General features: G+C 39.3%; 1 protein-coding gene across 26 annotated transcripts in view; it reads left to right on the top strand.

The window, feature by feature from the left end:
- The window catches only part of dlg2 (discs, large homolog 2 (Drosophila)), a 284,477-nt gene that overhangs the window by 155,599 nt on the left and 104,166 nt on the right, over positions 1–24,712 (top strand). The gene's annotated exons all lie outside the window — the stretch shown is intronic.

Here is a 24,712-nt window from a genome sequence, read left to right as displayed (position 1 = left end):
ACAGGAAGAGAACCAAAACTAAAACAAAGGCACATGTCCATAGGAAACAGTCCTCCTTACGTAATCTCGTGCACGCGTGCGCTCTCCAGCTGTCCGTGCACATCGCAGCTGCAGCGCCACCTGCCGGTGAGAGAGCGTGACAGAAGACTGCTGGGTTTTGCTGCAAAAATAAGAAGTGCGTGCGACGAACTGAGGATGGTTCTGTAAGATGCTCAGTAAAACTTACCAAGTAATTTAATCATAAAACTGCCCAAATTGTACCTGCTTTTTTAAAGCAAATGGTCTTCACACCAAATATCGACTTTGTTTAATTTATTTCTGTTTACTACTCTTTATAGTATTTTTTTTAATGCAGAAACATTTAATTTCATTATGTTGAAGGCATCTTTGTGCCTAAGACTTTTGCACAGTATTGTACATACAGAAGATTCTAGAGCTTTGTTTAGCGTGTGCTGCCCTAGAGCTGTGCTGACCCATCCTGTATGTGATTACTGGGGAGGAGACGGTTTGTCTCGGATGGAGACAGATTGTCAGTAATGGTTGCTCTTTGATTAGGACCTGGCACAAGGCCACTGCATGCATGCTTGTCTGTGTTTATACGAAGCCGGGTGTGAGAATGTGCAAGGTTCAAGATGGTTCTTGGGTGGGGAACTTGCTAATAGCCTCATAACAGCAGTCCTTTCCATGTTTCTGCAAAAGCAGGCAGACTCTCCTGATGCCTGCTTTTGAGCAGTGTGGATTGCGGTAAAACACGGCTTCAGCTCTGTTAGTCACGGCTGTAGCACTGGTTTCACACTCTTTTCATTACTGCATTATCAGAAATGCCACCTCAGTCATTTTTCTTATATGCCAATTGCCTCCTGAGGGAGCAAAATGAAAATGGTAAATTATTTAAGGTTTTAATGCTATGCAAGAAATTCACATTATTATTCTTATCACCACTTATTAATGAGAGTTTTTTTAAAAACTGACCTTTCGTAGTTATTGGCTTTAACTCCCACTTATTTTTATTATTTACATAGTTGAATGCTCCTCTGTGGGATCAATGGTTTTAAAAATTGCTCATGTGGAGCCACCGATCTCTGACCACTGGAATTAATGTTAAGAAGATAAGCGAAACTGCTACCGCTTTCTCGCTCCTCTCCTTGACCTCTGTCTCTCAGGTGCTGTTTTTCATACGTGCCTGGGGTTTTAAACCTTTTCTCTGTCCTTTATTGTATTCTTTTTACACAGCACGGGTACTACTTTAGGTGAGAAAGTGCCGATAGAGTGTGTGTGTGTTTCTGTGCGTGTGGTTATGAATAAATCCAGCTCCTGCACTAGAACAAATCAATAATAAGAGTGTAAAAATGGAAGACAAAGCATTGAGTGAGAATAGATCAGGTGAAACCTCCTACACTTTAAAGCAAATGGAGAATCAAATGAACTTTGAAATTGGGCAGCTCATTTACTAAAATCTGTCGAGAGGAAGAGTGGTTTGAAGAGTTATAGGTTTATTGAGTTTGTGATGTTTACATCTCCTACATCTCCTTATATTTCCTCAATAATGTGGCACCATACTGGGATTACTGTGTGTCACGTGCACCTGATTAAATATGATTTTGTGGATAAATAGAGCTGACAGGAAATCAGTTCAATTTTTATTAGTATAGCGCTGTAACAATAGACATTGTCACAAACAGGTTTACAGCAATCCAGATGTAGATTTCGAGCTCCAATGAGCAAGCCTCTCAGAAATCACATGAGGAAAAAAGGCAAACAGCATTGAGTGAGCCGAAAGGATGTTCAGTATGAGCATATTGTAAATAGGTAAAATTCCTGGAATGAGTACAAGCCAGTTTTTATGATTACAGCCGCAGTTCTTAGGTACAACTGTACATTATCTAGGCGAGGCTATCCACTGAAGCAAGGGTGAGTTTTAAGTCTTACTACCATAAACTGTTTTTGCAAAGTGCACTCTAGGGTATCCTTGTGGAACCATCAGCAGCAGTAGAAAGCAGTATTCACTCTCAGAGACAGACTATTTAAATTATATGAGAGTAAAATAAGGGAGTTTGCCACTCTCTGAAAGGTTGTGGTAGTTCTTTGAGTGGGAGGATTTTGTGTTGTTGCTCCTAAAACGAGGGTTCCATGTTAGATAGTAGTGTGTGTCCAGTTCATATGGGTATATAACTGGCGCTTCAATGCCATAACCTCTGTCCAAATCACAAAAGTATATCTGTAATAGGTTGATTACTCTACTGCCAAAACTGACCCATTTGAATTTTTGGGGAGGGGCGGGTTGCCTTTAAAGAATATTAAAAATATGGTCAAAAATCATACCACAATATTATCCTTTCCAGATAATTTTTATGATCCATGACCCGCATTTGTAAGTACCTTGAGTAAAAACAAAAGCTTATTCAGATGTAATATAGTTATAATATAGATGTAAAAAACTGAAGGAAACATAAACAGTCCCCTCTGAAACTATTGGAACAGAAAGGCCAGTTCATTTGTTTGTGCTATAGACCAAAGACATTTGGGTTTGAGATCAAAGGCTGGATATGAGACGAGAGTTTCAGCTTTTATTTCCTGCTAATTACATATAGATGTGTTAAACTACATAAAACATAGAACAGACTGTATAGGATCAGATAAGTCCTGAAGTAAATTAAAGTAAATAACACTTAATATTTGGTTGCTTAACCCTTGCTTGCAATAACTGCATCAAGCCTATGACTCACTGACATCACCAAATTGTTGGTTTCTTCTTGTGTGATGCTTTTCCGGGCTTTTACTGCAGCCCCTTTCAGTCGTTGTTTGTTTCGGGGTTTTTCTCCCTTCAGTCTCCTCTTCAGGATGTGAAATGCTGCTCAGTTGGGTTAAGGTCTCGTGATTGACTTGGCCAGTCTAAAACCTTCCACTTTTTCCCCCGATGAAGTCCTTTGTTGAGTTGGCAGTGTATTTTGGATCATTGTCTTGCTGCATGATGAAGTTCCTCACAATTACTTGAGATACGTTTCTCTGTAAATTGCCAGACAGAATGTTCCTGTAAACTTCTGACTTCATTCTGATGCCACCATCATGAGTTAAATCATCAATAAAGATTAGTGATCCTGTTCCTGAAGCAGCCATGAAAGCCCAAACCATGACACAACCATCACCATGTTTCACAGATCAGCTTGTTTTGGTATGTTTTGGATCAGGAGTAGATCCTTTCCTTCTCCATCACTTGGCCTTTCCATCACTTTGGTAGAAGTTAATATTGGTTCCAGATCTTTTGTGGCTAATCTCTGTATTTCTTTGTGAAATCTGTCTTTCCAATTTTTACTGCTGATGAGTGGTTTGCATCTTGAGGTATGGCCGCTATATTTCTGCTCTTTAAGTCTTCTTCAAAAGGTGGATTGTGATACCGTCACCCCTACCCTCTAGAGGTTGTTGGTGATGTCTCTGACTGTTGTGTTTGGGTTTTCTTCACAGCTCTCACAGTTTTGCTGTCATTACCTGTTCTTATTTTCCTTGGCCGACCCATTTAGTGTATGTTGCTCAGTACAGAAGTGGTTTCTTTTTTTCAGGACATTCCACATTCTTGCATTGGCTATGCCCATTGTTTGTGCAATGCCTCTGAATGTGTTTCCCTCTTCTCAGCTTCAAAATGGATTGCTTTTCTCCCATAGAGAAATGGTCTTCATGTTGGCTTTTCCTTTTTAACAACAAATGCAACCTTCACAGGTGAACCTGAAGGCTAAAACCAAGAGTAGATTTTCAGAGTCATTTATTGTTTAAACAATCAATTTAACAGGACACACCTGGGTAACAAGAGACACCTGTCAATCACATGTCCTAAGATTTTTGCTCACCTACAAATTAGGCAGCCTGATACAAAGTGTGCTATGTTCCATGTCATTTAACACATCTACATACTGTATAAATATCAGGAAATAAAAGCTGAAATTCTAAACTCTCTTCTCATATTTATCTTTTGATCTCAAACCCAAATGTCTTCAGTCTACAGCAAAAAAAAAAAAAAAGAAAGAAAGAAAAAGAAAAAAGAATTGGCCTTGCTTTTCCAATAGTTTCACCAGGGACTTTGTTGAGCTTGTGAAAAAATATGAACTTTTAATGATTTGTAGCTAGACATAATCAGTCTGTTCACCATCTCTAACAAACTTTGCAAAGAATGTCACTCTCCATGATGAAATAAAGAGAAAAGAATTAGCAATTCCATGGTGTAGAGGATATGTTGTCTATTTTCATAAAAGTGCAAATTAAAATGACTAATATTGCAGCGGATTCAGTAGTATTTTCAACAACAACAAAAAAAAACAACCTTTTTGTTTTGATCATTACTGTGAAATGTTATAGCTCCCAGGCCTGATTAAATGTCTATTTTGATGTTTTCTGTATGAATCATTTTTGTTCTGTATAATCATTTGCCTCGACCGAATATTATGGTAAGGGGCGCTGGAGCAATGGAATTAATGCATTTGCATGGAAATCCACATCCATATGGTAATCAAGCCTCTCAATCCTCTCAGTACACATTTTAAGCTGCTTTAAATAATTCTTCTATCGTGGATGTAGTTCAAATCTTAACACAGCTAGGAGGTAGGATCTCAGTGAGTTTACGCTCTATGTCTTAACCAGATGACTCTCCCGCGAGGACAAATGCTATTAAAGCGAGTTATGCTGAAAGCATCTTCTTGCTCATCTACCCCTAGTTTCATCCATCAGCTTTCATTGCAGGACAGCGACTCCCTAAATTGGTTTGGTGAAAAAGGAGCCGGTCTTTCTGATTTATTTAACAGAACCACGTAGGCTGGCATTCATCTTATAGTATGGTTCTTTTCTTTGTGCTTGTAAAATGAGGCTGCTGCATTAACTAAATGATGAGGATCTAGGGTTGTTGTTTTTTTTAATGATGAATGTCTGCATTTAACGACCGGGCAGTGGACATTGGTACTGAGTTCTGCTGTGAAAACAGAGAGCTGGGCCAGCATGTTTCAACATTATTACACGGAAGGAAAAAAAAAAAGATGAATAGACATTTTTCAAAAGTATCTCAGAACTAATTTTCTAAATGAATTAGTACATTAAATTAATTATTACAGCACTGCAGGGCAAAAAAAGTGTGCAGATGTTTCTCAATATCCCACCATTATTGATTTTCTTAATTAAATGCGAAAGGGATGACGCGGTGGTGTGCTTCATCATTATGTAGTCCTGTGTGGACATTGATTTATGCACATAATATTCAGAGGAAGGTACTTATGATAGTGCAACATAATGTCCGGATGGAAATGTGATGGTTATAAAAAGGAGCTTACCAGCACCTCAGCTTGCTTGCCCTCAATTTTCGCATGTCCTGTTTATCTGGTTGTGTTATCTGGAATTAAAATAATGTGCTGCACAAACACAACCACATAGATTAACATCTCAGTGTGGCTTATCTGTTTCTGCTTACAAGCTGTTTCATTTGTGAAGCTGTTTTTCCTCCCTCCATATTCAGCAGTGGACATTTTCTCTTGTAGTAAATGATGACAGTCTGCAAAAGTGGAAGCCAGGAAGTTTCCTATAATTCTTTATTTTCTCCTCTATTTCTATTTTTTTATGGTCGAGCTGTCTGGGAAACTTGTAATTGACAGACACTGAGTGACTAAGGAGACACCTGACTTGCTGATATGACCCTTAACAAAGAGAGATGTTCTAGCTTTCCTTCATACAATTCCACAAGTTGGCCAATAAATCAAAACCTCCTGTGGTCTCTCAGTCATGTCTCCATGGCACAGCTGGTACTCAAACCTGAATAGTAGTAGTAGGACACACACCCCTGACTCTAGGATTCTCTAATTAGAATCTAGGGTCTCTAATTTCTTGATCATGGCACACATGCAAAAATAAGGCATGAAGTCATGGAATTGTTTGTTTTTTGTATATTCATGACTATCGGCATAGGTGGTAATGTTGCACAGGGCATTGCAAATGTATAAAAGGCTTGCATTTGGATGAATACATTATCAAGAAGTGTGGTTAGGTGTGCTATTGTGATGTACAATCAAATCAGCTCATTCTGGGTCTCTACATACTAACTATTTTTGATGGGTACTATAAGCAAACACTTTAGGTTTTTCCTAGCATATTAGCTAGAAAGAAATGTCTTTTGCTATCTAATTTCTTTATAAAACACAATATATGCCATGTCTATATTTTAACAAACCTCTCTTTATATATATACAACTATACACTACATGGCCAAAAGTTTGTGATCACCTCAGCATCACGTTCACATGCTTTGTGAAATTCCCATTCCAGATTTAGTCCTCCCTATGCTGTTATAATAACCTCCACTCTTCTGAGAAGGCTTTCCACTAGATTTTGTAGTGTGGCTGTGGGTTTGTGTCCATTCAGCCACGAGCTCGTTAGTGAGGTCGGGAACTGATGTCAGGCAAGGAGGCCTTGGGTGCAGTCTGCATTCTATTTCATCCCAAAGGTGTTCATTGTGGTTGAGGTCAGATACTGCTGATCTGGGATTTTCACACACAACGATCTTTAGGTTTTACACAGAATGGTGTGGAAAATAAAAAAAAACCCACCATCCTTTGTGCGCAGGGTCTGCAGGCTGAAACGTTTGAAGAAATGGGACAGTTCTTTTAATGCTTTAAGATTCACTGCAAATCAATACAAAGTTCTTCTGGCTGATTACCTTTATCTTATGATGAAACATTTCTATCCTGATGGGATTTGTCTCTTTCAGGATGACTCAGCTCTCATCCACAGTACACAAGGGCTCAGTGAATGGTTTGCTTCACCACATCTCAGCCCGGTTGAACACCAATGGGAGATTTAAAACATCACTATCCACCACCATCAAAACATTAACTGAGGGAATATCTTTTGGAAGATGGTGTTCATTCTCCAAAGGATTCATCCAATCTCCACTACCAAAAACTTGTAGACTCTTTACCAGGGTGCATTATGCTGTTCAATGGCCTAACACCTTACTAAAACATTTCTGTTGGTTTTTTCGTTAATTTGTCACCAGTCTGTATGCAACCCTCATTTACACCGTTAAAATAACACGGTGTGTCAGATTTATGACCATTATTGGTTATTACTAAAAAAAATGACCTGAGATCTGACTATGAAGCATTAATTCTCCTGCCAGTGTGTAGGCATACAGTAAATGCGATAACCACATGCGATTGTCCACTATGTTACAGTGATGATAAAGTGGTTAAAAAAAATTTGTTTTTTTTTTATCCAGAGTGACTCACACTGATGTCAGGCTTTTGAAAGCAGTGTAGTGTTGGAGGCCACATGAGGTTCCAGTGCTGTATGGACAAGAGTAGGTGTTCTGTTATGAGTAGGTGTTTTGTAGTGTTTAAGTGTGTGTATTGACCTTGTACTCCATGCAGTGTGTGCAAATTCAGAACCTTACTCCTTTTCTCTAACTTTATCTACTAGAGTCAAGGGCGCAGACCATAATTTATGTCAAATTTAAGCTATAGTGTAGAATTTCGAACTACATTTTTTATGCAGAAACAGATAATGACCTCTGTATTACTATAAGGTTCTATGTGGTTGAAGAGCTATTTTGAAATATGGAAGATCTGATTTGAAATTCCGGCTAGCAAACGTACTGAAATTGACATTTATAGCTAAACAAGAGCTAGACTTTAAAGTTATTTCAAATTCACATTATCAAAATTCTGACGCCCTGTTTACACTAGTGCGTGTTTGTTTTAAAACGCATAAGTTTTTATGGTTACGCCTGTCGTCAACACTACTCTGGCATTTTCGACCCTCGAAAACGGAGACTTTTGGAAACACCGAAGATCCCATTTAAATTTGCAAACACTAGGCTCGCGTTTCAGTGTAAACGGACCAAAACAACGAATTTTGAAAATGAAGGCGTGGCTTCGCCCACATTCGCCTCCCTGATTGGGTCTTCTGGATCATTGCGTATCCTTCCCTGATTCGTCAAGCCCCTACCATATGACCATTACGCTACTTTGATCGTATACACAACAACACGGAGACTGAACCGCAAGCTTTTCTGGCTTTGTTGTCACTCTTAGCAGATCCTGCACATCCATTGTGCAGTTAAATTCTGTATTGTATAATACTGCAGCTGTCTACATGCGCAAGAGGCGAGCTATGATTAAAGAAATCAACAACAAATCTCATTTCGAGTGGCGAAAACCCTACATGGAACGCCGGTTTGGACTAGCAAACAACTTCCTGTTCACACTTGTATGCGCATGCCCAGTGTGCATGAATGGTCATGTGACATGCGTTTTTGCTCGTGCAGTGTGGATGGAGATCGTTTCTGAAACACAGCGGAAACACCAGTGTGGATGACAACAAGGATCGTTTTCATTTTAAAACGCCATTTTAAAACAGGGCTTGAGACAATTAGTAAGGGAATGTTTGAACCTTAAATATATTTACAGCCTTATAATTCTGTAAGATCAAATGCTATTCAGTTTAATAAAGTTCTATGTGTGTTTCTTATTAAGCATTGTTTTTATTAAATAACTAATAAATGGCAATAATATTAGGTACCCTGGTGGAATAGTCGCTAGCATGCGGTGCGCTCATCGGCGCAGTCTGATTCGGTTCCCGTTCAGAGAACCAACCCCAGCCACTGGAAGGTTGCACAAGCCAGTGCACTCTCAGTGCCAGCCCCAGGCATCCGCGTAAAACTTGCAGGTAGGTGACCTGCTGTGATGACCCCAAAATGGGATCAATCAAAATATTTTTTAAAAGCTCTTTAAAAGCTCTTAAAAATTTCTTATCATTTTTTCTTTGAAATGAATAATATTAATACATTGAAGACTGGAACATGTCACCTGGTATTTGTCCAATCTTCAGTAGTCTTGTCAGTGTTTTGTTCAGCATGTAACCACTGCAGCCTTGGAATATTCTGTATAAAATTCTGTATAAACTGTTGTGCCACTGAGATCACATTTTTGTCCCCATTCTGATATTTGCTCTGAACATTAACTGAAGCTCTTCACCAGCATCTGCATGATTTTATGCATTGTGCTCCTGCGGCATGATTTAAAGCTAATGTTGTCTGATGCTAGCCACAATAATAGCTTTCTAAAGTGTATAAAAACGGCACGAATTTTGATTTGCTATATGATTGCATTCATCCTGCGGTCATCCTGGATAATGACTGACTGGCAGATAGAACCTTATAAAATCAAGTTTATCTGTGAGTTTGGACAACCCTTTCTTTAATATTGCACCAAAAACTACGCACAAAGAAAACACACACAACACAGGAAAATAAAGTATCCTCCAGGGATGAAGTTTAACTCATTTTCAGCCAAAATGAAAGAACTTTATAATACTGAAGTCATGATATTATAACAAAATGCCAAGTTATATGATAATGCGATAACAATTAGCTACACTTTTATTGCACTAGGGAGCCAATGAGGCTTCATCGGCACTGTTTAATGAACATCCTAAGACCGGAACCTTGCTTTTTAGAGAGAGTGAGAGAGAGAAAGAGAGGAGACTAGTAAGATTATAATAGGGTTTGACCAATTGCTGCATGTCTGATTGCCTGCAGTTTTTCATGCCCATTTTGGTGAGTAATAGGTTCAATAGATTCTCATTTTGCCAAGATGAAAAGTTCTTTGATATTTCACTGGGTGTCAAAATTAATTGACTATTTCCCACCTTTCAGTCTTGTGTGCTCAAAAATAAGCCCCAGCTCTGTCACTTTAAATTCATTATTTGAGACCCTGTTTGGCCGACTGCTTCATTTATTCCATAATTGGAAGGACAAATTGCAGCGAGGTTTTTTTTATAATTCATGAGGGATGTGCTGTCTTGCTTTGACAGGTGATTGCGAGCAGGGACGCCACTTTGTAAAGTGAGATTTGAGTGGGGGGGGTGGTTCCCCCAGGGTCACTGCCTCATTCATAGCTCTGTCTGCTCATAGACAAGCTGCCAGACCCCATAGTCACTGATGCGCCCTTCATGAGCCGCCCTGCGTCTAACAGCTCTCTGACAGCTCAAGTCACAGGCCTGGGAGGACACACACACACACACACACACACACATATGCATCGACAAAACATGGAGATTTCCATAAGTAGTGTTTTAGCCAATACTTGTTATACATGTTATTATAATAAATGTCATATCATATATTCAGCATAAAGTTTTGAAGTACACATGCATGAATGCTACTACAGAACCATTAACTAGGCTTAATTAAGCAACAGGTCAGTAACTACAATACAACATTACTGACATTTATCAGAATATTGTCCTGTTCTTTTATCGACCAAATAAGAGACCCAAACTAATGCAAGCTGACGGTCTTCTTTTATACATTTTTACCGGTTCTGCACATTTTCTCGCAACAATATGTCTCGTCTGCAAGCTCTGATTTATTCAACTGTAACCAGACAAATTCAAAATAAAAACAGCATAAATATCCACTTCCTGTCTCGCTAACTGAACTGAAACACTCAATTCATTTTGCTTGCATTCTTTGTGTGTGAGGTGAATGACTGACTACATTTACATGCACGTCAAATTCCGCCACTAGGACGGCGTGGCGTCGTGACGTAATGACGTGTGCCTTTAATCCATCTATGTTCTATAACATGTAAAATGGGAACATGAAAGGAATATTCTAAAAGCAACTTATGTAAACACCTTAATCAGAATATTGTCTTATTCAGAATAAGGTCAATAATTAGATTACTGCTGTCCATGTAAATGTAGTCATTGATAAATATGACCATAAACGGGCAATACATCTAGAAAACCAATTGACTGTTTTTAAGTATGGTTCAAGCGGGGACTTCATGCTGCCATTGTTTCCTCAGAATCTTGCAAATAAATCATTACAAACGTAAATATTATTGAGGCCAAAAGCTTAGCATAACGTAAAGTGTTTCCATACTTTAGAGGTCGTTCTCTGCTGTAACATTCTCCATGAAATGTGTTTTTTAATCTAAATAAAGTGACATAACCCACTCCGACTATTTTGATTACTGCATTTGAGCGATTTTGTCAGTTAGTTACTGCAGCTCTAATGGGGTCTATATTTGATCACTGTAAAGTGTGACGATAATCTATTCAGTTGAGAATAGGGTGAGAAATGACTCGATTCGTTTCAGTTTTATTTGGGTTGTGTTTTTAATAGTAGATATTTTTTAACAGTAGACATCACAATGCAGCTTTACAGAAAATGATCAATTCTTGGACTCCTCGCAGTTCTGTTTTGAAAGTTTCGGCATCAAAAGCACACAATGTCTTTATGCGGAAAATCTGAACAGTACCAAACATTGAGAAATATATTAAGCTTAGACTTTGATGAAAATGAATGATAGTTGAAAGTCAGGTGTCATACTAAAAAATATAATAATAATAATAATAATAATAATAATAATAATAATAATAATAGTAATGCAGTCTCTTGAAATCAAACATTCAGATACACAAAGTAATAAATAAATAAAGATGCATATTTGCAGTGAATCACATTAAATCATGGTCTAATTGAGCTTTAAGAGCCGTTGAAATTCCCACCTAGTGGTTTGTACTATACAATTGATAGTTGAAATGTTTCTGAAAGTAGGTGCTTGCTTTCTGTTTTTTGTCTACTTTGTCAGTTCACACAGAAGCGATACACCCATGGCTAGTGTACATCAGCTTCCTTTCCCTGTTTTCAGGTCACAAGGAACAGCATCTGTGCAATAGAGAGCCTTTTGGTCTTAAGTGGATTTTATAGCCAGAGAGATTAAAGTGGGGGAGGAGGGGGGAGGGTGTATTATGTGTGTGTATGTGGGGGGGGGGGGGGGGGGGGGGGGTGTAAACTTCTTGCACCTGCTCAGTTCCACCTGTTTCTGCTATATTTCTAATCCTGCTGTGATGCTCACATCTCAAGCCAGGGTTTCATTACTGGGCCTTCTTTATTATTTTGCGTATTTTCCACAGTTTTTGTACTTATGCAAATGTCACTGTGATTAATTTCCAACATCCCTTGTGAAGTTCAAAGATCTTTTGATGATCTACGTTTTCTTTTCTTTCTTTCTTTTTTTCTTTTTTCAGCCGAGCACTGCGTTGACGCTTGTTTGTAGGTCTGAGCAAATTAATTAGATTTATTATGCAGGCAAATTTTGTAACGTGTGAGGATTGTTGTGGTGTGTCAGGCACAAATATTGTTATCCCTTTACACAAGTGACATTATTTGACTAATGCAGTAATTAACATGTACACCACAGTGCCACATTGTACATCATCTCATTTAGCACACTGCCATATTTTCTCCTGTGTGTGTGTGTGTGTGTGTGTGTGTGTGTGTGTGTGTGCACGCGCATTGGGATCTGAGCTTGTCTATAATAGATGAAGGCTCACTCTGTGCACAGACGGTGGGAGTGAGGTAATGTTAGTGGGCTGATGGGAAAAGAAGGGACTGCTGTGAGGTTGCTATATGTATCTGAGCTGCTCTTTGGTCCACGCCAGTGTGTATGTGTGTGTGTGTGTGTGTGTGTATGTGTGTGAGGGACAATGTAATATTGCTTTCTTTCTCTCCCATTGTGCATGCCGGACACGAGGTCACTAGCCTTCTCTACCTTGTCATGCTCAGTCGCTACTCACCCACAGGGAGCGAAGGAGTAAGTAAGTGAAGATGATAAAGAGGAACAGAGAAAGGGAGATATGAAAAAAAAGGTCTTATCTGTGTCTGACCAGGGGCAGGATAATCCCATAGCACACAATGAAGGACAGATTTCATCCAATCAGAGCCCTCGTCTGAGCATTCCAATCTGCTCAGTCACATAAAAATTGGCAGCAGCAGTACATCAATTACGGCATGGAGGCTAATAAAGGAGCACAAATCTACTCAGCCGTGTGTGCATGAGGGAATTGGGAAGCACATTTCGTAGTTGTGGGAGTTGTGTTGCTGAATGCTGTACGCATTAATGCAAAATGATAACACGGATAGTTTGGGTTTTGAAACCTGAGCCGTGTTCGATGCCACGTACATGTGACCACATCACAATAACAAGCATGTATTAATGTGCCAGGTTTTAAACTGTACAGCCAATGTTCTGTCCATATAATACCCTAAAGTTTGCTAATGTTGCTTAGCAACCAAAGTTTACTGTTAACAGGCTACATTGCAATGACAATAGCATTAATAATAAATTCGATTATTTAGTGAGCACTGGATTTAATCAGATTTTTTTGCTTTTGTGCATCATTAGAGCGGTGAGAAAATCAGCCAATGGTTCAGCCAATCAGAGTTTAGAACTGAAACTATAATCACAGGGTTATCATCTTAGGCCAAGCTAGTTACAGCCTTGTCTTTTTTTTTTTTTTTTTACCTTACCTTTTTCCTCTTTGGATGCATTTAAACTGCTGATCTTTTTGATCTCTCTCTCTCTCTCTCTCTCTCTCTCTCTCTCTCTCTCTCTCTCTCTCTCTCTCTCTCTCTCTCTCTCTCTCTCTCTCTCTCTCATCCACAAACACAGAAACACACAAAACCTGTGTGGTCCACTCTGTCAGCCCATTGATTGCTTCTAATCTGGTTGTGACCACACAGCCAGACCCTGTTTCCCGAGGCGCTAATTACTCATAGTGTGATTTTTTTTTCATTGCAATCCTCCTCCTTTCTAATCTAATCTGATTTAGCTTTTCCAATTTGTCCCCATTTACCCATGCATGTACTAAGTCTGTGTCACTGCATACTCTCTGTTTATCTTGGCAGAACCCTAGTGCAGTCTAGTCTAGCCTCGCCTGATCTCAGCCTGATCACTGAACTGCTGCGGTACAGGCCACGCGGCACAGAGCGAGCCAGTCTGCCGTCCCACATATAGAGCTGGTCATTAGAAAAGAAAAAACTGACTATGCACTTTTAGGAGAAGTTTGCTCTGGCTAACTCACGTCGGAGCCCCCAGATTTTCATTTGAACTGGATTAGTCATCTGAAGATGGATTTTTTTTATTATACGTTTTTTTTGTAACCTGGATGTAACCTCACTGTTTAATCTCCTGGATTTGCCTGTGCACAAGAGACCTTGTGCTGGATTGGTCCACTGAAATTTTTTTTATTAAGACTGTATGCAAGGTGTTTGGGACAGAAACATTATGAACCACATGCCAGGGGATAACAGCTCCTGCAGGGAGAAGATTCACCGGGGTAGTACGCCCACCCTCCTGCCCCTGGCTCAGAGTGAAGCTCAGGGACTGTGGCTGCAGCGTAAACGCCTCAGTGTGGATGCCCTGAGGATCAAAACTCCTGGTGTGTGGCCCATCAAATCAGCCTCTCTGGCAGCCATCTGTAAATGGAAGCAGACTCTGATGGAGAGGCTGCTGAAGCGACAACAAGGGAGCAGCACCCAGGTTTGCGTGAGTTTGCAGGAGGAGTCTCTGATTAATAATAATATTAAATAACACTGTGAAGGAAATATGAGATCAAAACATTGTCAAACAAGCAATAATGCTGGCATCTAACCCCCTACGTTCACACTAGCAAATGTCAAGTCACTTGTAGTTTGACGTGTAGACGTGTTACAATTTTGCGTTGTAATGTCTCTATACAGATTTAATGACAGGATAAGGTGAAAACACTGTTATAAGCTTCAAACAGTAAATGGGAACTAATTGCTGGTAGGAACTAATGTTGTGAGTGGGGAAGAAATAAACCGTCCAAACACAAGCATTATAGGTTTAATCCAAAGACTCATTCAAGCCATTGCTTTAGGTTTGATGCTTTACCGCATCACACTTAATTTGCATAGAACTGACCAAATCTCAATTCAAATGCCTGTTGTTGCACTGTTTGTTTGTTTTTTAATTTGTCTGCTGCTGTTGCTGAGATCATGGCTCAGGATTGAACATGTACATAGAAAATGAATGGTCTCAGTGTGAACTTTATTCTTCTCTCTTACCTCTGTCTTTTTTTTTTTACTTTACAATGCACTGATGCTTGGGGTGGGGGGCATGGTGGCTTAGTGGTTAGCAGTGGTTAGCACCTTCCAGGGTTGGGGGTCCGAATCTTGCCTCCGCCCTGTTTTCACGGAGCGTGCATGCTCTCCGTGCTTCAGCGGTTTCCTCCGGGTACTCCAGTTTCCTCGTCCAGTCCAAAGACGTGTGTTGTAGGCTGATTGGTATTTCCAAATTGTGTGGTTCGAGTAGTGTGGGAATGTGTGCGTGATTGTGCCCTGTGATGGGTTGGCATCCTGTCCAGGGTGTCCCCTGCCTCGTGCCCCGAGATCCCTGGGATAGTCTCTACTCATATGCTCCTGCTCCCTGCGACCTTGTGTAGGCTAATATGTATGGGAAATGGATGGATGGATGGTGCTTGGCGTTACATTGAATATCAAATCATAGCATTTCCATCTCCTCATTTTGCATGGCTGCACTTGAGGAGTTGCTTTAGAAGATGGGAAATGATTAATATTGCACACACTAATTGGTAAGAACAGTCCACATGTTACAGAACTGTCTCCAGTGACCATGAGCATAAAGTTTTCATCAATCAACCAGGGGGTTTTCTGATTTGTTCATCTGGGGAAAGCATCTTTTTTTTCAAGAGGATTTCCTTCTCTTAATAGGTCTCAAGTAAGAGCACTTACACATTGTATAAAACTGGAACCTTTTTTTTCTTCTTCTTCAAATTCATTTGATTTTTAAGATTGCACACACTGATGCATTTGTATTAGCACAGAATGTTTTTCTCGGCACATATGCCAGTGTTATTGTTGCTGCTAGATGTCCATGTTTACTTGAGTTTGCCTTTTTAAATTCCATTTGCTCTAGCTGTTTTGCTTGTAATTTTGCCTGCTAATGGAAAAGAGAGTCTCTGGGTCCATGGCTGCTGAATAAACACCCACACTATGGACAGCTGATTAAATGTGGTGGGGAAAAAATGATATTAAAGCTATTACACTGTAGCCTTCAAGCTTCTGAATTTCACTAATATTCTGTATGATTAACGTCTTTAACAATCCTAAACCATGGTGTGATATCAGCGTTTTCAGTGCCATGGTCATTACGTAATGCCTCTCTCGCTCTATCTCTGTCCCTCTGCGGGCTGCTGGCTCTGTTTGAAAGGTTTTACTGAACTATTGAATCGGTTTCATAATTTTAGGAGTTCCTTACGACGTCTGGCCCACTCCCCAAAGCGCAGAGGGCATTAGCTATTGAGCATGGCTTCTGGAACGAAGTGCCCCTAAGAGAAAAGCCTGGTGACTATAATCAGGGTGTGTGGAGTTATATGCTGCCTATGTGATGACTGAAGCTTTGTGTTGAATGCTATATGATAAATCAAGGACTGCATCGAGCGCAAAAGTTTGCACAGTCATACAAAATTGTACTTTAGATCATTCTCTGTGTTAGCTGTCCCACATGTCAATATATTATTGAGTAAGCAAATAAAATGTGTGCTAATTTTAACTTGTTCTTTTCTGAACGTTATTGAAATCTTCTGCATTAACTGTGTAAGCATACAGTTTGCCCTCATAACATTTTCCTATGTCTTTTGTATCATCTTATATTAAATACTCCAGAGTAAGTCTGTTTATCAAGAAGGTGAAGTCCTTGTTGTGGGATAAACATTTTTGAAAGTACATACAGTGGGGGAAATAAGTATTGGAATATATTTTCAAATATATTTTCAATGAGGTTATTCACATGAAATTTTCACCAGACTTTGGTATTAACTCATTAAATCCACACTTATAAAGAATTCACAACATTGAAGTCCATAAATGAAGTTATGTGTAATAATGAAAAGTATTGAACACGCTAACTGAAATGTATTTAATACTCAGTGGAGAAGCCTTTGTTTGTAATGACAGAATAGTCAGAAGAGTAGCCCAAGAGCCAAGGACCACTCAGAAAGAGCTCCAGAAACACTTGGAGGAAGCAGATGCTTCAAGGCATGTCGAATGAAATAAGCCTATGAAATACTGCGAGAGTGTAGTCTGGTCAGACGAGAGCAAAGTTGAACTTTTTGGCTATCATACTACACACCATGTTTGGAGAAGAAATGGCCCTGCACATCACCCTTAAAACACTATACCAACAGTGAAGTGTGGAGGAGGAAGCATCATGGTGCGGGGCTGTTTTTCATCACATGGTCCTGGCAGACTTCATATAATTGAAAGGAAACCCTCAATTGGTTTCACAAAAAAAAAATCAAGGTGTTAGAATGGCCCAGTCAATCACCTGACTTGAATCCAATTGAACAAGATTTAAAGACAATATGTTTAGAAGAATGGGCCAAATCACACCTGAATACTGCGGTCGATTAATTTCTTCATACAGGAAGTGTCTTGAAGTTGGCATTACAAACAAAGACTTCACTGAGTATTAAATACATTTCAGTTAGTGTGTTCAATACTTTTCATTGTCATTCCACTGTATTACACATAACTTCATTTATGGACTTCAATGTTGTGAATTCTTTATATGTGTGGATTTCTTGAGTTAATACTGATGTCTGGTGAAAATTTCATGTGACTAACCTCATTGGAAATATATTTACTGAAAGAAATGTTGACGCATTCAATACTTATTTCCTTCAAATATATATATATATATATATATATATATATATATATATATATATATATATATATATATATATATATAAATATAATTTTTTTAGATATATTTTTTAATATAGGTCCATTTTTGGGTGGCACAGTGTTATGATGGCAGGCAGCTGCAGGGTTCCTGGTTTGATTGCGAGCTCAGGTTCCCATCTCTGTCCATGTTCTTCATGGGTTTCCTCTGAGTTTTCTGGTTTTCTCCCATCTCCCAAAAACAGGCCGGTATGTGGACACACTAAGATAAATGGGCCCTGGTTGTGAATGTGTGTGCGCACAGTGTTACACAGCAGTGGGCATCCAGGGTTGTATTCCTGCCTCATGCTAAGCGTTTCTAGGATAGACTCCACATCCATTGCTTGCTGAATGTGAGCGAGGTAATTATTTCCCTTTTTTTCTGTTAAAAACTTGAGGGATACAATCTTTTGCTCTGAATAGTAGGATAAACAATGATAAAATGAAAGAATAGATGTAGTGCCATGGAATATTGTAAAGCAAACCACATTATCCGGACTGATCCATATTAGCCATGCTTGTAATTTTAGCCGAACTACAAATGCAATATCATTGCATATTTTAGCAGTAATTAATAAAAACACAAGTGCCTGAGACCAGAGGGGTTAAAGACTTAGACAGGAACCATGCTGGCAGTCATGCAGGAGCTGACACTATCTACTTTAGTGATAATGAAATACTAGCTACCGAATGTACTTGTAACAGCAAATCTTCGTCTTTATTTCTCTTTTCTCTACAACACACCAAACATGATTACATCAGCACAGCCTCCAGCTCTTTGCCCCCTAACATTAGATTATAATCATCTCTCCATTCAACATACAGCTCTGTTGAATCTCAGCCCACTGCAGCGCTTCGTGTGCACTCATGTAATCTAATTACCTTCACCCTGCAGGAACCTCGTTTCCCGCCCTGCAATATTTAATCCATGATTCAGAAGCAAGCCGGGGCAGCGGATCAGAGCAGGGCTTCATTGGGTCAGAGTTCAGCGCCATGAACACAGTTTGGACCTGCAGTGCACTCTGTATCTCAGCTCAGAACTGATGTAACATCACCTCCTCTCATGCTAAAAGGCACTCAGGCAGAGGAGAACATTAAGACACTTCTAGAAGCAGCTGATTTGATTATATAATGATTCAGGCTTCTTGTGAAACATTCATAAGATGCATTAGTGTTATATTAGAGTTTTGGAAAGCAACGGTAGTGTCTTATTCTGTGCTCTGTGAAGGCCTTCGGGAGATTATTTTTGTGCCTGTAAATCTTCAACAAATTTGCACTTAGGACGCATGCAATCCTTAGAATTGTTTTATAACACTGTGAAAAGTGCAAAAATATACTTTTACTGACAGAAATGGTGGCATTTTTCTATAACATAACTCTTGTAATTGCTTTCAGTTCTGTCTCCGCCCTGTTTGCACAGTTTCATGCAGGTTCACCGGTTTCCTCCCCAGTCCAAAGACATGCAGGCTCATTGGCATTTCCAAACTGTCCGTATTCTGTGATCGTGCCCTGCGATGGGTTGGCCCCCAGTCCAGGATGTGCCCTGCCTTGTGCCCCTAGTTCCCTGGGATAGGCTTCAGGCTAGAATAAGGGTACAGAAAATGGATGGATGGATGAATGAATGGATGGATGGATGGATGTATGCATGGATGGATGGATTGATGGAGGCATGGATGAATGGATGGATGAATGGATGGATGGGTGGATGTATGCATGGATGGATGGATGGATGGAGGAATGGATGGATGGATGGATGAATGGATGGAGGCATGGATGGATGCATGAATGGATGGTTGGTGGAGGATAAATTCTTGTCTCCCCTAGTGTTCCTGGGCTAGGTGTTGGATCCACCATGACCCTGACCAGGATGAAGCGCTTACTGAAGATGAATAAATGTTTTTGTTGTCCTCTCTAAAAGGGTTTTCTTGATAGTATTCTTAGTTTTTGACCTATTTGTACTAGCAAAAGTAAAACATTTTGTTGGCGACTACAAAGTCGCTCTGCAGAAGAGTGTCTGCCAAATGCTGTGAACATACTGTAAATGTAAGTATCTGCAGTTAGTGATTTTTCACAGGTCCATTTCAACAACCTTTAAGATGGCTTGGGTATAATATAATCCACACTATAAATACAGACACACACACACACAGTGCGACACCCCGAGTACTCTTTAAAGGGCACGGCAGTTATAGTCTGCCTCTTCTTCTGAACGAGATGAGAGCAACTCTGTTGAAAAGTTCAGGACTTCAAATGAACCCATCAGAAATGTCATTTTCTCTTATTTTCTCTCAACAGCACACACGCTGCACAGACTCGATGTGAAGTGTATGATTGAGAAAATCCCTGTCAGTATTGCTTTGTGAAGGGTTTGCTATCCCCTGAGAAACAGATTGAAGGTGAGCTGTAGGTGCCACCTTGTGGTGAACTGCAGTAACGCACATTATTCACACTGACAACTTCTGCATCTGTATATATAGTTATATCAAGTATTTCACAGTTTATGTATTTGTTGTTTGTAGTGACAGTGAAAAAGATTTTGAGTCCTGTCACAGCTTTCGAATATTTTGTGTGTGATCAGTTAGCTTTTTTGTTTATGGTTTGAACTGGGGATAGATGATATTGGAAAATACAGGGAAAATAAACACTTTTTAGCAAAATGTCTTCCAAAATTTTTAAGATAGCCTTTAAGAATACCTTTGACAAAATAACAACAACAAACTAAAAAAAAAAAACCCAAAACAAACGTATTTGTGTACCAGGAACAAATACAGCACAAATATCATTTATAGTAAGGCCTTAGAAGACAATTACATGCATAACAGCAGAAGTGTTAACATGAGTTCATCATGAGCGGTGTGTGTGTGTGTTTACAAAGAAATGGTTATCATGTACTGTAGAGGATATTTTGTAAATAAACTTACATTTTGCTAAAAAGTGTTCATTTCTCCTATGTGTGGCGACTTTTGGGACATCCTGTACTGTGCCACAATTCATGAAGAACTTTATAGTTCTCTATAAAACAGGTGCCAGGTTCTAAAAATGATTTGAAAGTCAGTGATATTGTTTCTAAAGTACCAATTTAACATCTATTCAACATGAAATATGATCAATTATTTCGAAAGGAATAGGTAAAATATGTATTTTTAAGTCTCCTAAAAAAAAAAGCTTTTTGTTTTGCTGCATTAGGGGTTAAGTGTAAAGTTAGATATAAAGAAAGGCATTAATAAGCTACAGTAATTAATATGTCAGTGAAAGGTATTCACAAAGATAGTAAAAGAAGTGTGTGTGTGTGTGTGTGTGTGTGTGTGTGTGTGTGTGTGTGTGCATGTGTGAAAATATATGATAGAGGGAGACTCATGTTGCATGTGTCTGATGGGTCAAGTGGGATTTCAGTGAAGCAGCAAATGACCTGTCACACACTGACAGCACCAGTCAAGCAGTTAGCCAGGGTCAAATGTGTATGTGAGACAGTGTAGTTCAGTGTGTGTGTGTGTTGTGTGTGTGTGTGTGTGTGTGTAAGAGAGAGAGAGAGCGAGAGAGAGAGAGAGAGTAGCACTAACTGAAGATTAAATTAAGTCTGTGTAAATGTGTCATGAGTGATTTGTACATATTAACATTAACTGCTTTGAAAGGGGCAGCAAACAAGAGCAATGAAGTGTGTGTGTGTATATGTGTGTGACATAAATGTGAGGATATTTGATTTGATCTAGTTAAATAAGTTTATAGAAGAGGGGTACTTTAGTTGAACATACTGGATGGAATTGGGAGAAGTCTTTTGGTCAAGACAACATTTGGTGACATTTCCACGGCTGTCTCGTGATCGTCGTCTTGGTGATGTGGCATCACAGTTGGTTGGCGTGCGTGTGTACAAGTGGGCATCAGCACCGAGTTATGACACACACTTAAATTCATCAAAACCCATAAATAACACATGGCACTTTTGAGGTGTTTTAGAGATTAAAAGATGTGGTGCCATATGAGCTTTATCTACTGGGTTTCAGCCATGAGTTTGAATCCCAATCACGAGTTCGAATCCTGAACACGAGTTTGAATCCCGGGAGTCCAAGAGAGCAAAACTGGCCGTGTTCTCTGGGTAGGAGGTATGGCGTACACTCTCTGCCCTACAGTATCAATCACAGCGACACTAGCCAATCATTGGCGTCTATTAGTGATGGAAAGTTTGGATCATTTTACTGACTCGGATCTTTGAATCTCGTTCAGCAAAACATACAAATCTTTTTTTTCGAGTCATTTCGTTCATTTCAGCAGAATATAATTCAAATGTTACCTGTAAAATTCCCCAACACATCTAGTATTTACGCAAATGTTGATCACATTTGGAATAAAAAATAAACTATAGGCTAATGCAGCCAAGGCCGTATTATGAGAAACAGAAATGATTCATTCACGTCTCGAGTCTTCGGGATCGAGGCGTTCGATCATCCCGTGACTGCCCCATAGGCTGAATGCAGTGGGGCTGTGACATGATGAACAAATGCCTCGAACCTGAAGACTTGAGACGTGAACTAATCATCACTGTTTCCGGTACTGCATGGTGCATTGCCTATGCGGCGGTCACCGTAAGAACGAACGACTCGTACCTGAAGACTCGAGACATGAACGAATCATTTCTGTTTCCTGTAAAAAACCTATGGGGATGTTGCAGCACATGTGCGGTCAAAAATGAATGAATCGCTCTCTGAGACAACTCGTTGTTCCCAAGTCATATTAAAAATTCATTCAATATGAATGACGCATCACTAGCGTCTATGTGCTGATGCAATGCGGAAGGGGCCGAGACTGCTTTCCTCTGAGGGTGTTACACAGCCCAGTGACGCAGCATGAGCAGCAGAAAACATGCAGTTAGTTGGCATATTTCTTAGAGGAAACATGGGATAGCTTTCACCCTCCCAGATTGGTAGCTATGGTATGATAGGTGAACCTAACTGCTGGTGGGAATTTTATAAGACTGAATTAGGGAGAAAATTAGGAGATCCTCAGATTTTACTCACGTAGGTAATCACTTAATGGAACATACCATTGCATTGGCTGGGGGGAGTAGGTGTACTTCTTCACGCTAATCTACATTATAGTTGTTGATTTCTTTTGTGATTTCATACCGCTCACTCTCTCTCTCTCTCTCTCACACACACACACATACACACACACACTGAATAAACAACTGTAAGAGTTGCTAAGACTCATGTTTGGAAAACATCCCTATTTCACGTGAGTTGCTTTCTTCTCCCAGACAAAAGAAAAGAAGAACAAGAACTCTTAGTTTCTCATTAGAACCACTTTTCAACCCCTTATTCCCATTTCCATGGCAACCCCCGGGGCAGGCAGCTGTGTGTGTGTGTGTGTGTGTGTGTGTGTGTGTGTGTGTGTGTGTGTGTGTGTGTGCACTCTCACAAATGGGCCTTTCTACAAACAGATTCAGTTAATCCAGTGCTAAGTACAGTTCAGTCATGGATAAGAACTCAAATCAGTACCGATTCCTCACACACACACACACACACACACGCTCTATCACATCTGCAGCTGTGGGTGAAAGCAGCTGTTCATCACTTTTATTTAGCTATCAAAGGCTTTTATTTAGCTATCAAACACTACAGGCTAAAAAAAAGTCCATTTTTAATTCCAAGACACACTTCCCAGAGAAGATTACATCCTTTTTCACTAATATATTTTTTTAAAAAGTGACTTACTGAAAGCAGTAGCCATGATTTACATTACATTGTTCATTTAGCAGATGTTTTTTTTTTTTTTTTTTCAATTCAAAGCAAGCTCAAACGGTGGCTTTTTTAATCAGTGCTGGGATTGAACTCAAAAGAGCTAACGCTGTGTGTTAGGAGCTAATATTAATATTAAATCAATTCGAATCGATCACATTTTGCTCGGCGTGTTATAGACAGGGTCACAAAGGAGATTGACAGAAATCAAGATGCAGATTTGCAGTAGATCTCTAATGAGCAAACCAGAGGTGACAGAGGCAAAGAAAAACTCCCTGAGATGGCATGAGGAAGAAAGCTTGAGAGGAAGCAAGACCAAACAGGGAACTCTTTTGGGTGAAACGGGATCATCACTTTTCTTCAACTGTATACTGTGAAGTCAAACAGTACCAAGTGTGTTGAAAGGATGTTTAGTATGAGTGTCACAGTCTTAATAGTTACAGCAGCAGTCCTTAGTGTATGTACACCAGTTCATGCGAAGATTTATCTCATCAAAACCATCAGTCTATATTGTAAATGATGCATTAATGAATAATAAATATCAACAGAAGAAAGATAGTCATGTTATTTATTTTATTTCAGAATGATGAATAGATATTTTACACGAAAGTAGTAGAAGAGCAGTTTGAACAGCTGAAAATGAAAACGAGTCTATAATCTGGTTTAAGACTTAAAAAGTGTGTATTAAAAATTGTGACATAAGTAAAATATTATATACTGGGAGGATATTATTAGGGTATACACAATTGTATACTGTATATAAATACTGTCCTATCCTAACAGTAACACCCTGCAACCTCATTCATATTTTTTATCAAACACAGTCACGATTTATACTTTGATTTTTAAATAAATAAATAAATAAATAAATAAATAAAGTACTCAGTTTGGAAAGAACTGACTTTTTTTCTTGGGGAAAAATATGAGGTTTGAAATGTTTTGCAGGGTCTCAGCTGAGGCCCGTTTGAAAGCAGATTGAATTACTGAGAATCAGAATCACGGCTGAGACAAATGCAGCTTTTATGCTTCTGCAGAGATCGGAAAAGAAACGTAGCAAAAGAAACGTTTTCTATTTTCTTGCTGTTTCTTTCCTTCTATCAATATGCGTGTTTTAGTGGCAAGTCGCATTATTAGCCTGTCATTGGGTGTTCTCCAGGTCTCGATGCAAGTATTGCCACAAATATGTCGCTACCACTAACACTAACCCTTTATGCATACACACCACTTAATGCATCAGCTAACACATTGTCCAAAACCACAGTATTTTTACTTACCGTGCTCAGGGTAAATGGCTGGAATTGCAAATAATCAGACAAGCCAAGCCGATTTAGAATTTGGTCAAAACCAATGGAAAGTGTTTTTCAGACCAAAAGTTAAACTAATGAGTAATGAA

This window comes from Ictalurus punctatus, chromosome 16, assembly GCF_001660625.3.
Source record: "Ictalurus punctatus breed USDA103 chromosome 16, Coco_2.0, whole genome shotgun sequence".
Taxonomy (NCBI): domain Eukaryota; kingdom Metazoa; phylum Chordata; class Actinopteri; order Siluriformes; family Ictaluridae; genus Ictalurus; species Ictalurus punctatus.
This window is presented reverse-complemented; position numbering and strand designations above follow the sequence as displayed.